This window comes from Staurois parvus, unplaced genomic scaffold (genome assembly GCF_062004578.1).
Source record: "Staurois parvus isolate SC_StPar_1 unplaced genomic scaffold, SC_StPar_1.0 ptg000086l, whole genome shotgun sequence".
NCBI lineage: Eukaryota > Metazoa > Chordata > Amphibia > Anura > Ranidae > Staurois > Staurois parvus.
Genome location: NW_028317882.1, coordinates 8,506,309 through 8,523,109, shown reverse-complemented (window position 1 = coordinate 8,523,109; position 16,801 = coordinate 8,506,309). Strand labels below are relative to the sequence as shown.

The 16,801-nt window shown below is 47.8% G+C and overlaps 1 long non-coding RNA gene across 1 annotated transcript; it reads right to left on the bottom strand.

Moving 5' to 3' along the window:
- Positions 1-308: 308 nt before the first annotated feature.
- On the bottom strand, positions 309-8,688 carry LOC149468506 (uncharacterized). The gene is made up of 2 exons (XR_016311710.1): positions 8,565-8,688; positions 309-484 (listed from the first exon to the last, which is right to left on the bottom strand). It is a non-coding gene; the product is annotated as an uncharacterized LOC149468506 (long non-coding RNA).
- Positions 8,689-16,801: the final 8,113 nt, after the last annotated feature.

Below are 16,801 nucleotides of genomic sequence, written 5' to 3'. Positions count from 1 at the left end.
CACAGAGCAGGGAGGGCTGTTGGAGGGCCGTATTAAACCGACCCCCGGGCCGTAAATGGCCCACGGGCCGGACTTTGGACATGCCTGCCATATTCAGTACTTTACCTGGTACCTAAAGAGAAGAAGGACATCCATGTGTAGGATTGCTCTGACTAGATAGATTTGGATGTGTATCAAAATTAGATTTCTTAGCCGATTGTGAGAATGTACTTTCTTAGTGGAAACGTCTTTTAAAACGTTGTATTACATTCTGGTTGGTTCACATCTGTGAAGAAATAGATAGAGGATAAATTGGAAGAAGATTGTGATAAGATTGAATGATGTTTATTTTTTCTGGTGAGGTAGTTTTAATGTTGACTAGACTTCCACTTATAGGCCTTGCCCTTGTGAAAAGATGTTTTGTCACGTAGGAATTTTTTTTCTTTTTTACTGAGAATATCTTTGTTAAACCGTTCAAGATGGTCCTTCAATCTTTTATCATGATCTATAAAAGAAACATACATTTTATATGCTGTCAGTATCCCATTCAATTTCTTGATTACTTTGTCTAGTGAATTAGACCACTTTTGATATTCAGATATTAGCAAGGTCATCATGCTACGAGAGCAGGCCCGCAGATTCTTTTCCCATTCATATTTGAACTCTGGATCTAAATTCTCCAGGGCAGGGAAAATTTGAACTCTAAGGCCAAAAGGATTGATATCCTTTATATGGCTATATACTGTATGATATATGGCTCATTTACCTGCAGCTCAGATATAGCACTGAATTCATGTAAAGTCAGGAATATATTGGAAACAGTGATTAAGGGTGAGGTTACAAACAGAAGGAGGTCATCGACGAATAGGGCACACTTAAGTGCTCGAGGACTGCACACAACACCCTTAATATTTACAGCAGTTACCACGAATAGCTATAGGTAAGATTTCAATTGCTAATGCAAATATCAGTGGCGATAGGGGGCAAGTTTTGCGGGTGCCTCTAGCTATCCCAGTGGGCAGGGATAGATGTAATTTGACCTGAGCCTGCGGCAGGGAGTATAATGCTCTAGGCATTTGTAGGAAGCTAAGTCCAAACCCTCAGGGTTCTAAGGTCTTGAAAAGATAAGACCATGACTCAGAGTCAAAAGCTTTCTGTAAGTCAATTGATAAGTGAAGCCCTTCTTGAGGAGTGGAACCGTCCCATCGAGATTTAAACATAAAAATAATATTGATAGCTTGACGAACTTGGTCTAGGTCTTGTCTGTCCAGATTGAACCCTGCTTGATCCTTATGAACATAGACTCTAATAAAGGAGGGCAACCTATTAGCTATAGTCTTGGTCAAAAGATTAAGTTCATTGTTAATCAGAGAAATTGGGCGGTAATTCCCCACCTTTCTGGTATCTTTGTTTGGTTTTGGGACCATGGGGATATATGCCATATTCAAAGCAGGATCAAGGGGGTCATCATTTCCAAGGGCATTGAAAAAACATTCCATGTGGATTACCAATACATCTTGAAATTTTTGAAAGTATAAAGCTGGGAACCCATCTGGATCCAGAACAGACCCCAGTCATGTTTGTTTAATTGACACTATTATTTACCACAGCATGGTAATAGGGCCCTCTAATAGGTTCAGGTGTGTAACAGACAAGGTGGAGAGAAGAAGTGCAGCTAAAAATTTGTACTGCTCAGCAGTGTCATCTCTTGTGGGAGCTTTTTATAGGGAGTAAAAGCAATGAAAGGGCAACATAGCTTCATGATTGCCTAACTGCAGGTTTTGGGAGTCCACTTGTGTGACAACATGGTGCCAATTCTATCCTTATGCCTATAGAACTTAGTGAAAGCCCAGCAGAGACTTTTCTCTGCCCTTGTGGTCAAGGCTAGGTTAAGTTCAAGTTTAATAGTCTCTATCTGTTAGCAAATAACTAGATCTGGGTTAGCTTTGAGGAGAGACTGCAGTTTGCAGTTCAACTTATTGGAGGACACATGGATAATTCTACTCTTTACAGTTGCTTTATGTGCTGCAATATCAGAAGACAGGTCATCATCTGTATTTCTCGGAAATATTGTGAGATACTAATCTTTATGGCCTGGTACCAACAGGGATCATTTATTATCGATTCATTAACCACTTCCCGACCGGCCGTTGCATATAAACGGCCGGACGGTGGCAGTGCAGGGTCGGGTGGCCGTTTATAAACGGCCTCCCCGTACCCTGCTTGTGCGCGCTCCCTGGGAGCGTGCAGCACCGCGATCCGGTGCCCGCTGTGTCCTCCGGACACAGTGAAACACCAATCGTCGGACGGGACCTCTGTACGAGGTCCTGATTATGTGATCACTGATTGGCCAATCAGTGATCACATGCAAAGTAGTAAGCAAGATGTCACTTGTGACATCATTGCTTACTACGTGTGAAATCTGTGAATGATCACAGAGGTCACATGGTACAAGGTTATTCACAACAGCCTTGTACCATGTGACAAGCTGTGACCAATCACAGCTCACTCAGTACTTCTCAATGAGTGCAGGAAAGCACACAGAGAGAAAGAGAAATGATTGCTTTTACATCCTATATGGGTGTAAAAGCAATCAGTGTAAAAAAAAAAAAATCTTCATCACCCCCCACAAGTAGTACAGTGTCACCATGGTGACACTGTACTGCTTGGGTGACAGTATGTAAAAAAAAATAATAATATAAAAATGTAAAACAAAATGTTTAAAAATTATAATTTTTGGTTATAAACTAATTTGTTTTTTTTTTTTTACTAAAAAGATAATGGAATATATTTTGGCAAAGATTTATGATGAAATATTATTTGTTTGCAAAATTTTATAAAAAAAACACTTTTGTTCAAAATTTTTGGACTTTTTCATTTACATAGCAAAAAAAATAAAAATCCCAGCAGGGAATAAATACCACTAAAATAAATCTTTATCTGTCTCAAAAAAATGGTAAAAAATTAATTTGGGTACAGTGTTGCATGACTGCGCAATTGTCATTCAAAGTGTGATAGCGCTGAAAGCTGAAAATTGCCCTGGTCAGGAAGGGGGTAAAAGTGTCCGGTCTGGAAGTGAAGAATCAAGAAGGCCACTAAAAAAGATATATTATCGAGTGGTCAGACCACACCATGGTCCTTTATGGAGGCTTTATGAATAGTGGGAAACAGGGTACATGAGACATGATCAATATGTGAGTATATAACATGCAGAGAAAAAAAGTAAAAAAAAAAGTGGATGGATTCAGTTCTCGCCGAGTATCTAGTAAGGTAAATGAATGCTGAAGTCTACAAGAGTGACAAGCTATTTGCCCTTTCACTGTATATTTTTTGATGTGAAAGTCCCCTGGAGACTGGCGCCAGTCATGGCCCCAACGTTATCACACTCTCTCATTCTCTAGGACCAGCTATGGACATATGCTTCCCTTATTTCGGACTTCACCCCATTAGCTCATAAAACTGTGAAAAACGTGTCCACTTCTAGAGTGTGCAAATTAAATACCCGTACCAAAAAAATGAGATCGAGCGGCCATTTTGGATCCTGGAAATCTCTATCTGAGACACAGGAGAGGATCTGCTGAGGATTTCCGGAGGTCTAGCTGGGCTGATTTCTTGTTTGATGGCAATTTTAAAGATGAAGATATATGTAAGCACATAAATAAAGTATATTCTGTTTAAGTTTTTACGGAATTACGCTATTGTGCTTTCATTTATGGTGGGCATCGTTCGGAGATTGATGTGGAGAGGAGTATAACACTGTGGCCGTGAAGATCCCTCTGGAGGAACTTATTATATATCAGTACCCTACCTGGAGGATTAATAAGCTTGTGTTTATATATTTTTTTGGTTAGGATATTAAATTTGCACACTCTAGAAGTGGACACGTTTTTCACAGTTTTTTATCACTAGATTGTTTCACGGGCACGTGTTTACACAGCTATTTACCTTATTACATGTGTTATGGAATGAATAATTCAAGTTGTTAAGGATAATACACTATGTGCGTTTTCCTTTCTTTTTTTTGAGTTTTTTTTGGTTTCAGAAATCACTTTGGAGGCTGTCTTCACCGGGAGGTTGATTTTGAGATTTTTTAATGACTTTGAAATTTTGAAGGACTGTTTTATTATTTTGGGACTTGTTTGTTTTTGTTTAGAGCACTTATTATTCTGTATATTTAATTGATAGAAGACACCTTGAAGGTTATAGCTAGGTGGTATTTAGTCTCCTCTCAGCTTGCTAAAATGCGCTGTAGTGCCCCATTGTACTGTTTTAAAGGGTGTTCTATGTAGGGCACTCACATTTGGTGGGATTCTACAGCAACCCCAAATTGCCTTATTAAACAAGCCCATTCCTGAGATTCCTCATCATTCTCAGTGATTGATCTTTTTATTCTTTTAGCTTCTAAATTCTCAATTGCAGGAGCATGGAAGAAACCATCAGTCTCCTTGAGGAGAGTTAAGCATAGGATCTATTAGATTATGGTTCATGAAAAGATTGCCAGACACATTACTGACAAGGTGCAACAATTTGAATGGACAGGGGACCCTTGGGTTAAATAAATGCATATTCAGTTAACGCTATATGGGGCCTATTAGGTCTGATTTCTTCTCTTCCTCATGTTCTTCTGATGGGGGGCACAGTCTCTGATGGGGGTGCTGCTTATGATTGAGTGCGGCTTTGAACGAGTGTGATGCAGTTAAACACAGCAGTTGAACTAAAGCAGGAGAATGTAAGCAGCAGGAAGACACAACAACAGCAAGAAACTCTACTGCATGCTGGACAGACTGCAAGCAAACACCCTGGGAAACATCTCTTACATGCCTGAGTCCCACTCCGTGTACGTATATAATACGTCCCTCTTCTCCTTTCCATATTACTATCCTCTGTTCCCAAATCTCATTTCTTTACCCCTCTGCTCCACCCGAAAACTTGTACATCTCCCCCTCATTGCTATCATCTCCCTACTATTGCTCTCATCACCTCCCCAAAATGCCTCTTCCACTCCTCCTTCTCATTTCCTCTCCTCCATTCCCAAAATCCATTCACTATATCCCTCTGCCCCTCCCAAACAATTGTATATTGTGTCCTCACTGCTTCCTTCACTCCTCTACGGCACCCACCACCTCCTCCTATTACCCCACTCTCCCACTGACCCGAACTCCTCCACTAGTAGTTTCTCATGCTCCTGCACATCCCGCTCCCATGCCACCTTTCTCACCCTTCTCCTCCTCATAACCGCGGGGGACATCTCCCCGAATCCTGGCCCTCCACCACCTCCCTCACCCGCACAACACCCTCCCGCCTCCACATCCTGCCGTAACCCCCGCAACTTAGTATCTGTCCCCCTGCTCCCTAAAATCTCCCCCCCCATTTTCATGTGCACTCCTGAACGCCCGATCGGTGTGCAACAAGCTTACCGCCATCCACGACCTCTTTGTTTCCCGCTCCCTCAACCTCCTGGCGATTACGGAAACCTGTATCCAGCCTACTGACTCTACCTCCCCTGCTGCACTCTCCTACGGAGGTCTCACCTGGACCCACTCACCCAGGCCCAACGGTCGTAAAGGTGGTGGGGTTGGTCTGCTCCTGTCACCGCAGAGCACCTTCCAAGTCCTCCCAAACCCCCCCTCCCTATCCTTCTCCTCCTTCGAGGCCCATTGCGTCCGACTATTCTCCCCAACCCCCCTGAAGATTGCTGTGATATACCGGCCTCCTGGATCCATACCCCGCTTCCTGGATGACTTCTCCTCCTGGCTACCCTTCTTCCTCTCCTCTGAGCTACCCACCATCATCCTTGGGGATTTCAACATCCCTGTCAACCTCGACAACCCGGACCCAGCCTGTCTCCTCCACTTAACCTCCTCCTTTGCACTTGCAGTGCATACAATCCACCACCCACTCTGACGGTAATATCCTTGATCTTGTCTTCTCCAACCGCTGCGCTCCCCACAACCTCACTAACACCCCCTTCCCTCTCTCTGACCACAACCTGATTACCTTCTCTATCTCCTCGTCCTCCAACGCCTACCCCTCCAAATGTCACACTACTACCAGCCGTAACCTCCGCAACCTTAACCCTGCCTCCCTCCACTCTGCAGCTGATCAACTCCACGACAGCATCCTCCCCCTGTCCTGCCCCGACTTGGCTATGACCGCCTACAACAACGCGCTCTCAACAGCCCTTGACTCACTAGCGCCTTTAACCACACGCAACATCAGACCCCGACCATTCCAGCCCTGGCAGACTGATCACACCAAAACCCTCAAACGACACAGTAGTGCCCTGGAGCGACTATGGCGCAAAACCAAATCCCAACAAGCCTTCACCCGCTACAAATCTGCCTTCCACACCTACACCTCCTCCCTCCATGCTGCCAAACAAGCCTACTTCCTGACCCTCATCAAGGCCCTCTCCTCCAATCCTTGCCGACTCTTCTCCACCTTCAACTCTCTACTCTCGCCACCCCCACCTCCACCCAGCACCTCACTCACTGCCCTTGAGATTGCCAATCACTTCAAAAACAAGATTGACACAATTTGCAAGGACATTGCCGCAACTCACACGCTCTCTCAACCTGTCCCCTCTCACACAGCTACCCCCTCATCCCCCTTCCCCCTCGACATAACCCGCAGGTCTGCTCAAACTCCCTCCAACCCCCTTCCCCCTCACTCAGCTACCCCCTCATCACCCCTCTCCCACGGCCCCACCACTGCTCTGACCTCCTCTTCCACCCCACCCTACATTCCTCATACTGAAGCTCCCCCAACACTCCGCACCTTTAACCTTACTACCATCGAGGAAGTCTCCAAGATCCTCTCTGATGCCCGCCTCACCACCTGCCCCCTCGACCCTATCCCCTCACAACTCCTACGACCTCCCTCCCCCTCCATCCTACGCTCCCTCACCCACATCTTCAATCTCTCCCTCTCCTCCGGCACTTTCCCCTCCCCTCTGAAACATGCACACATCACCCCCATACTTAAAAAGCCCTCCCTGGACCCCAATGACCCGAACAACCTCAGACCCATCTCCCTGCTCCCATTTACATCTAAACTCCTCAAGCGCCTAGTCTACACCCGCCTATGCTCTCACCTCAACGACAACAACCTCCTCGATCCCCTACAGTCTGGCTTCCGTCCCCTACACTCCACCGAAACTGCCTTACTCAAACTCTCCAACGACCTGCTAACCGCCAAAGCTAATGGCCACTATTCAGTGCTCCTACTCCTTGACCTCTCTGCGGCCTTCGACACAGTCGACCACCCCCTCCTCCTCAAAAAACTACACTCCCTCGGCCTCAGAGATTCTGCTCTCTCCTGGCTCTCATCCTACCTGTCACAATGCTCTTTCAGCGTTACCTATAATGCTACCACCTCCCTCTCACTCCCCCTCTCTGTTGGGGTCCCTCAAGGCTCTGTCCTTGGGCCCCTTCTCTTCTCCATCTACACCTCCTCCCTTGGCCAACTCATACACTCTCACGGCTTCAACTACCACCTCTATGCCGACGACACACAAATCTACCTCTCAACCCCCCACCTCACCCCCTCGGTCTCCGCCCGAATCACACACCTGCTGAGCGACATATCAGACTGGATGTCGCTCCACTTCCTTAAACTGAACCTCTCCAAAACCGAGTTTCTTGTCTTCCCCCCAGCCTGGACACCACCCCCCATTGACTTCTCTATCACATCCAATAACGCTACCATCAAACCCGCCCAGCAAGCCAGAGTACTTGGTGTCATTCTGGACTCCAAACTATCCTTCCAGCCCCAAGTCCAATGTTTAACAAACTTGTGCAGACTCCACCTCCGCAACATCGCCAAAATCCGCACGTTCCTAAATCCAGAAACCACTAAACAGCTCATCCACTCCCTCATCATATCACGACTCGACTACTGCAACTCCCTCCTCACTGGCCTGCCTCGCCGCTGGCTATCCCCGCTTCAGTCGATCCTGAATACGGCTGCCAGACTCATTCACCTTTCCAACCGCTCTGTCTCCGCCACCCTCCTCTGTCAGTCCCTCCACTGGCTTCCGATTGCGCAACGGATCAAATTCAAAATCCTAACGCTGACGTACAAAGCTGTCCGCCATACTGCCCCAAACTACATCACTGACCTAATATCCAAGTACCACCCAGCACGCACACTCCGCTCCTCACAAGACCTCTTTCTCTCTAGTTCCCTGGTCTCCTCCTCCCATGCCCGCCTCCAGGACTTCTCCAGGGTGTCACCCATCCTCTGGAACTCCCTGCCCCAACCCATCAGATTATCACCTACTCTCCTCTCCTTTGGGCGCACCCTGAAAACCCATCTCTTCAGGGAAGCCTACCCCACCCCCTGCTAACTTGCCGACCTCCTCCACTCTTCCTACCACTCCATCCCCCACAGCTATCTCCTCCTGTGCCACCATCCCCTCCCTCCTAGATTGTAAGCTCGAAAGAGCAGGGCCCTCAATCCCCTCATGTTTTGCATTGTATTGGTATTGTTCTGTCACATGTTCTGTCCCCCTCTGTAATGTACAGCGCTGAGCGAACTATTGGCGCTTTATAAATACTGTATAATAATAATAATAATGTTCTTACCTTACCAATTATATTCTTTCCTTCTTTTCTATATCCTTTCCTTTGAGTTCCCTCCTTTTACCCTCTTTGGTTAATTCTTGGTAAGGTTTAATTATGCGCCAGAAATAGTAGTGATTGGTTTATTCACCTTGTATCTATTGAATTTCCAGTTTCCGCCTATATATTCTAACTTTGTTTGACACATCATAAGATATGAACCTGCTGAATTTTTGTCTTTGTGTGCTGTTTTATGCATCTCTGCTTTGTAGAACCAGTTCTACTGCATGTTTTATGTTGTCATCCAACTTTTTCTTAATAAAATTATTGAACAAGAACAGACGTGCTGTCAGGATCACCAGATGAAACTAAAGGAAAGAGTGCTTCAAAAAGAAAATGAATGCAGCCGTCACATCTAAGAGTTGGTAAGCTGCAATATAGTAAATGTTTGCTTTTTAATTTAACACCACTTTTTAAGGAAAAGTTCATCTTTCATAACACGTTACATGTTACAACTATATTCAGGGACCAGCCCCTGCTCCTCATAACTCCATTGATTTGACAGCTAGTGAGGGATCTTCTCCCTCCGCTAGCTGTCAAAATGTAAAAAAAACATGGCCGCGTGGGGCTCCGACCGTGTCACTCATTCACAGTCCTCTGTGAATGAGAAAACTACAAGTCCAGACAGCCTTAGCTCCAAGTGTCATGATAGTTCATTGAGTCGTTCTGTCAAAGTGTTTCAGCTTGCTCGTACAGAATGTATGGCACCAAATGCATTGCTTGTGCAATGCTTTACAAGCTCCTGCAACAAGAAATAATAAATGCACATTTTTCTACCTGCAAAAAAATGTACATTTATTATTTTTTGTCAAAAGGTGAAGTTATATTTTAAGCAAGGTATAAGTTCTAGTATCAGACATCTTGGCAAATTCAGACCAATTAGATCAAATTTAACTGAAGTGACCTTTAAAAATGAGAGGGGACTGAATATCCCCCAAAAATATAGTCCGCTTTGGAAAGAGGCTATTTTTGTAACTGATATACTATTGATGAAAGAATCACATTCTTCGACTAATAACACTATTTAATGAATGCACCCAAACGTAAATTTTTCCTCATAGCCTATGCACATGGCAAAATAAAAATGTGTATTAACAATCACCCTTCAGTTAGAACATACTCAAACCCCAAAGGGCAATTTATAATACTGGTGTGCACTATAAATAACATGCAATGTAATACTGTTAATTTTCTCTGCAGCTTCCAAGCATCTTGTATGTGTAAGGGAATTCCTGTACAGCGATTGGCACATAGAAATGTGCATGCGCACAATATCGCACATAGAAATGAGCACGGGTGCATTGCTAATAGAAATGAGCATAGGCTCGCGCATGCACACAAGAATGTGTGCACACAGGAGATTGCCCACAGTTTCTGGCACCAGACGGACTATTTAAAGGAGGCTCTTACTCTCTGTCAGTGCTGACTGGTCTTCAGCTAATTCCCTGTGTCCTGCTGTATCCTGTGTGTATCCGTTACTTGCCATTGACCTGCTCTTGGATTCTGTTTATGCTTCTGCTCATTGATTTCTGGTCCTGACTTCCTCCTGACCTTGCCCCTGTCTGATGTTCTGGTACCTCATCTCCTGCTTGTTGCTGACCCTGGCTAGTACTCTGACTACTCTTCCGGGTCCAGTTTGGCTCTACAGTCCTGCCGAGTGCTTGTCCTGGCTATCCATTATATCAGTATCAGTGTCCGCTTGTTCCGGCCTCCCGCTTATCAGAAGTTCCGGCAAGCCATTGTACCCAGATCTTGCAGTTCCAGTGCTTCCTTAACCTCAGCTGGCTGTTCCAGCATGTCCTCTGTTCCTGACTGGATGCCCTGTTTGATTCACCGAGGCTACACCACCAGCCGCAAGTTCTACAATTAATACCCATAGGCACTCGTGTTTCTCCTGTCCCTCGGCACCATCTGTTCCATCTTCAGTGGGGCCTGGGTTGGAGCTACAAGAGAAGCTGACCTCGTCAATTCAGAATACTATCAGGTACATGACACTATGCTTTTTACCACATTCAAACATTTTTAAAAAAAAACATTTACTTGCAGCACTACCCCATAGGAATCGCTGAGTTTTGGGTTCCCCTAATGTTCTGCACAGCCAGGCAACACACATTTTCTTCCACACCTTGCACTCAGAGCCAGTAAACAGTCCTTTTGTTTGCTTTTCATCTTTCATTAAGGGGTTTGTATTTGGATGGGGTTGAGGGATGCATGGGATGCCCAAGAGAACTGAAAACCTGAGGTCAAACTCCTTACAAAATAGTCTCTCCTCTGAGAGCATTACAGCTCTCTGGTGTACCTTCTCAGACCCAAGATGAATCCTCCTCTTGACCCAGCTGCCTAAGGGTATTATCCAGGCAAATGAACCAAGGAACTGCCGCTTAGCAAAACAGCCCCAGATGAGAAGCTAGTTGGATTTTTCAGCTGACTGCCCTCTCCCCTTATCTGGCCCAGGGGGTGTACGATTACTCAATCTGTCTCTCCTGTGAGATTTTTGGGCTGGTGGCTGCCTTCAAGCTTTATGCTGGACTGGCTCCACAGGCTGTTCTCTCTCTGGGGATGATGAGGCAGAGAGATCATCCTTTCAGCTCCTGCCTGTAGGTAGGCCCCTCTCCTGGGCCCCCTCCCAGGCTCCACACTCCAGCCTTCACTCCATCTTCCACCAGACACACTACTTTCCTGCTGATCAGGTTCTTTCATACTTACTCTGCCTAAAAAGCTAACTAGCTCCCCTAGCTAAACTTGAGAAGCGCTACATATTCTTTGGATGAGACATAATCCAGAAACGGATATCACCCAAAAACTCCAAAAATGTACTTTCTGTATACCAGAATGGACCTGTTTCTAATTAATAAATGGTAAGTAAAATTTTTTTTTTTAAATCTGAATAGGTAGGCCACGCATTAGTATCCCTGTGTGTAGGTAATGATAAAACAATCCTACTATCACCTGTTTAGAGACTTAACAAAATCAACAAGAAAAGTCAGACAAGAAAGCACTTACAATATATTAGAATAGGCCTGTTTTCACTTACTTCATACTAGAGCATAACATTTTTTCCCACGGGAACCAATGTGCTAGTTATCAGCCTATCTCACTGTTAAATACAGATACTAAATTATTCGCAAAGGTCCTAGCAACTAGATTGAAAGATCTGATGCCAGAATGGATTCATTTGGATCAAGTGAGATTTGTCCCCGGGAGGGAGGGAAGTAAGAGAGACAAACCCCCTGTACTGGGGTTTTATGTTAGACACGTTGGAGATCCTGGGAATTGGGCCCAAGATGAGAGAGTGGATAGGAAAGCTCCATAGCCAACCTTCAGCTGCAGTAAAGGTGTTATGATCCGCCAGGTGGTGCCTCAGGCTGCCAACTGACAGACCTACTCAGAGCGTGGGGTCTAAGCCCGGGCTGTGCTTTCACCAGAGCCCCTGATGGTGGGGATGGACTTGAAACAGTCCCGGGCCAGGTCACGACCTCCGAGCAGGCCCGCCAGTGGCTGAGGAGACCCTTGGGGACAGGTACCGGGAGAGCCAGATATGAAGAGGATGGCGGCCCCAGCAGGGTAGTAACGGATCGTGGGCCCGTGAGGGTAAGCGGGTTACCAAATCGGTAGGCGAGAGTAGTCGGGTCACACGCAGGGTCAGCAGGGAAGTCAATCCGTAGAATGGTCAGGGCAATCCGGGTCAAACGCAGGAGCAGGCAGAATAGTCAGGACAATCCGGGTCAAACGCAGGAGCAGGCAGAGTAGTCAGGACAATCCGGGTCAAACGCAGGAGCAGGCAGAATAGTCAGGGTCAATCAGGGTCACAGGATAGGTGCAGGAACTCAGGATCACAGGAAGACCTTGCGGCAATCTGTGACAGTGCAGGGCATCTTTAAATAGTGCGCCCTGCACTGTCATTGGCCGGCTAGGACGCGCCCCCGGCTGTCATTGGACGCCTGAGGCGCGCCCGCGGCTCCTACTGCGCATGCGCGGCGTCCTGTCAGCCGCGGCTCACCGGGACCTAGTGCCTGTGTCCCGGCGCGATCCGCCGCCACTGCGCATGCGCGAGGGACGGAGCCGCGATCGCGGACCAAGGAGCCGTGGTCCCTGACATTGCCCCCCCCCAATGGGCACCCTCCGGGAGCCCCACTGATCTCTCCACCGCGGGTGAGCACGAAAAAACTCCCGGATGAGCCTGGGCGCGTGGACATTCTGGGCGAGTTCTCCTCAGGGCCATACCCCTTCCACTTTATCAGGAACTGTGTCTGGCCCCCCCTCTTTCGGCAACTGAGGATAGTCTCCACTTCAAATTCCTCCTGGTCACCTATAGTGACTGCCTCGGGAGGTCTGGATTCACGGTCTGGGAAGGGATCCGGTCTGGATGGCTTCAGGAGAGATACATGGAAGACAGGATGTATCTTGAAGGTCTGCGGAAGCTCGAGCTCGTAGGCCACCTCGTTAACCACTCGCTTTACCGGAAAGGGGCCGATGAACTTGGGTCCCAGCTTCCTTGAAGGACATAGCATCTTCAAGTTGGTTGTTGCTAGCCAAACCTGATCCCCTGGTTGAAGCAGTAATTCTCCTCTTCTCTTTCTGTCGAATGCCCTCTTACTGTCCTCTTGGGCTTTAGCGATGGCTTCCTGAATTGTCTTGTTATTGACAGAAAAGAAGTTCAAGATGTCTTGAGATGCTGGTACCGGATTCTCAGGCATCAGATCAGGGAGGAATGTGGGATGATACCCATAATTGGAAAAGAACGGGGATTGACCCGTGGCTGAGTGACTCGAGTTGTTGTACGCGAATTCCGCGGAAGGCAGCAACGACAGCCAGTCGTCCTGAAGGTAGGATGTGTAGCACCGTAAGTACTGTTCCAGCGTCTGGTTTGTTCTCTCAGTTTGGCCGTTGGTCTGTGGATGGTAGGCGGATGAAAGCGACAGCTTGATTCCCAGCGATTTACATAAGGCGTTCCAGAACCTGGAGGTGAATTGGACCCCCCGATCAGATACTATATCTTCGGGAACACCATGAAGCCTAACCACTTCCTTGATGAAGATCCGTGCCGTTTCCGGTGCTGATGGGGTCTTCTCCAGGGGCACGAAATGTGCCATCTTTGAGAAGCGGTCGACGATCACCATTATTGCAGTGTAGCCCTGGGATGGTGGAAGTTCGACCACGAAATCCATGGCTATCATTTGCCAAGCCCGCTTGGGTATGGGTAATGGACGTAACAATCCCCATGCCCTGCTCCTGGAGAGCTTGTTCCTTTGACAGGTGGAACACGTTCGGACGTACTGCTCACAATCCTTGATCATGTCTGGCCACCAGAACGAGCGCCGTAGCAGATCCAGCGTCTTCGTTACCCCGAAGTGGCCTGCCATAGGATGGTCGTGGCAGTGCCCTAGGACCAGGGTTCGCACTTCTTCTGGGACCATGATCCGGTCTTCCTTCCAAATTAGCCCACCGTGGCTCTGGAGGGGTGATTCAGATGGAACTGGTAGTCCTACAGAAGCATCAAGAAGCCGGGAGCGAAGTTCCGTTTGTAGAGCGAGGAAACTCCCAGAAGGTAAGATGGTGTCAGGTAGCACAGCGTCGTCGGGGTCCTCAAACATGCGGGACAGAGCGTCTGGTTTAGTGTTCTTAGTACCGGGTCGGTACGTTATATGGAATGAGAATCGAGAGAAGAAAAGCGCCCATCTCGCTTGGCGAGGTCTCAGTCGTTTTGCCGTTCTCAAATATTCAAGGTTTTTGTGATCTGTGAATATTAGGATTGGGTGTGTGGCTCCTTCCAGTAAATACCTCCATTCTTCAAGAGCAGTTTTAATGGCCAGGAGCTCCCGATCTCCAATGTCGTAGTTGCGTTCCGCTGGAGTCAACTTCCTGGAGAAGAACGCCACAGGGTGCAGGAGTTCCTTGGTACCATTCCTTTGGGACAAAACCGCCCCTACAGCATTATCGGAGGCGTCCACTTCCAACACATATGGGAGAGAAGCATCTGGATGGCAGAGAATGGGAGCAGAGGTGAACAATTCTTTGAGCTTTTCGAAGGCTGTCTGCGCTTCGGGAGTCCACTTAAAGCGGACCCCTTGTTTCGTCAGTTGCGTGATCGGGGAGACCAGACCGGAGAAGTTCCTAATAAACTTCCTGTAAAAGTTGGAAAAACCGATGAAACGCTGTACCCCCTTTTTGTCGGCGGGTATTGGCCAATCTAAGATCGCCGTGACTTTCTGGGGATCCATCGCGACCCCCGCGGAAGAGAGAACCAGTCCCAAGAATGTGGTTTCGTGCTGTTCGAAACAGCACTTTTCTGCCTTTGCGTATAGCCCGTGTTGACGCAACCGTTCTAATACCCGTATCACGTGACCCCGATGAACCTCCAGTGAAGGGGAAAAAATTAAGATGTCATCCAAATAAACCACCACAAAAATATCAAGAAGGTCACGAAAAACATCATTGATAAAGTGCTGAAAGGTCGCCGGTGCATTACAGAGCCCGAACGGCATCACCAAGTACTCGTAGTGACCGAATCTCGTACGGAACGCCGTCTTCCACTCATCCCCCTCCCTGATACGGACAAGGTTATAGGCCCCCCGCAGGTCTAATTTAGTGAATATCGTTGCCGATCTCAATCTCTGGAGGAGCTCGGGGACTAGGGGTAAAGGATAACGATTCTTTACCGTTATTTTGTTCAGGTCACGGTAGTCTATGCAGGGCCGTAACGATTTGTCCTTCTTCTCTACGAAGAATAACCCGGCCCCGGCTGGGGATGTGGATGGACGAATAAATCCCTTCCGAAGGTTCTTATCAATGTATTCCCTCAGTACTCCTGATTCTGCTTCGGACAAGGGAAAGATACGGCCGAATGAGATTTCAGATCCGGGTAGGAGGTCTATGGGGCAGTCGTAGGAACGGTGCGGAGGGAGAACGTCAGCTCCTCGCTTACTAAAGACGTCTAAGAAGTCATGGTAGGCCGGGGGAATAACCTGGGATAGATCGGTGTCACCATCCAAGCACAGGAGGGACCGGGGAACCACGGATCCTGTGACGTGGCAGTGACTTAAACAATAGGGTGAGCAAAATTGAACTGTTCCCCTTTCCCAGTCAATCTGGGGGTTATGGGCCCTCAGCCAAGGGAGGCCCAGAATGACTGGAAAAAGGGGGGATGCGATGGCATCCAAACGGAGGAACTCCTGGTGATGGTCTGCCATTGTGGTGAAAATGGGTGGTGTCTCCTGGTCCACCACCCCTGATTTTATACGATACCCATCTGCCAAGAAGATGTTGAACCCCCTTTCTTTGGTCTGGAGAGGGATTTTTTGCCGGTGGGCAAAAGTCAGATCGATGAAGCAACTACAGGCTCCTGAGTCAACGATTGCGGTCACCGACAATGTTCCTCCGGGGAGCTGTAAAGACACAGGAATGGCCAGGTAACTCGACTGATCATCCCTTCCTGCGGGTAGAGTAAAAGAAACGGGCGTGGACTTACTCATTTTAGCAGGACAGGAGCGCACCTGATGACCAGCTTCCCCGCAGTACAGACATAGGTTCTGTGATAGTCTCCTTTGACGTTCCTCGACCGATAAGTGAGAACGGGCCAATCCCAGCTGCATGGGTTCCGGGTGGTCCCCTGTTTCCGTGCTTCGCGGATGGTTCCCTGGGGTTGGAGCTGTATCTCTGGAAGGAATCCATGCCACCCTTTGACCCTGACTGCTCCTTTCCAGCCGACGTTCCCTTAGTCTACGGTCAATTTGAATGGCCAACTCAATCAGTTTTTCCAGGGAGTCAGGTAGGCCTACTCGCGCTAGTTCGTCCTTGAGAGGCTCAGACAGCCCGATGCGGAACTGGTGACATAAGGCCGCATCGTTCCATCTGGTGTCGCCCATGCAACGCCTAAAATCGGATGCGTATTCTTCGGCTGTCCGGCGGCCCTGCCGCAGGGAGTATAGAGTCGCTTCAGCGGAAGCAGCTCGCTGAGGGTCGTCATACAAGACGGCCATGGCCCGAAAGAACTCGGTCACGGAGTCAAGATGGGGGTCGTGCTTCTCCATCAGACGGTGAGCCCAATCCTGGGGCTCATCCTGAAGGAGGGAGACTATAAACCCCACCTTGACGGTCTCAGTGGTGAACGTGCGGGGTTGTAAGTCAAAGTATAGGGTGCAGGCGTTCCGGAAGGCTCGGAAGCGGCTCCGATCACCACGGAATCGTTCCGGCAGAGGAAC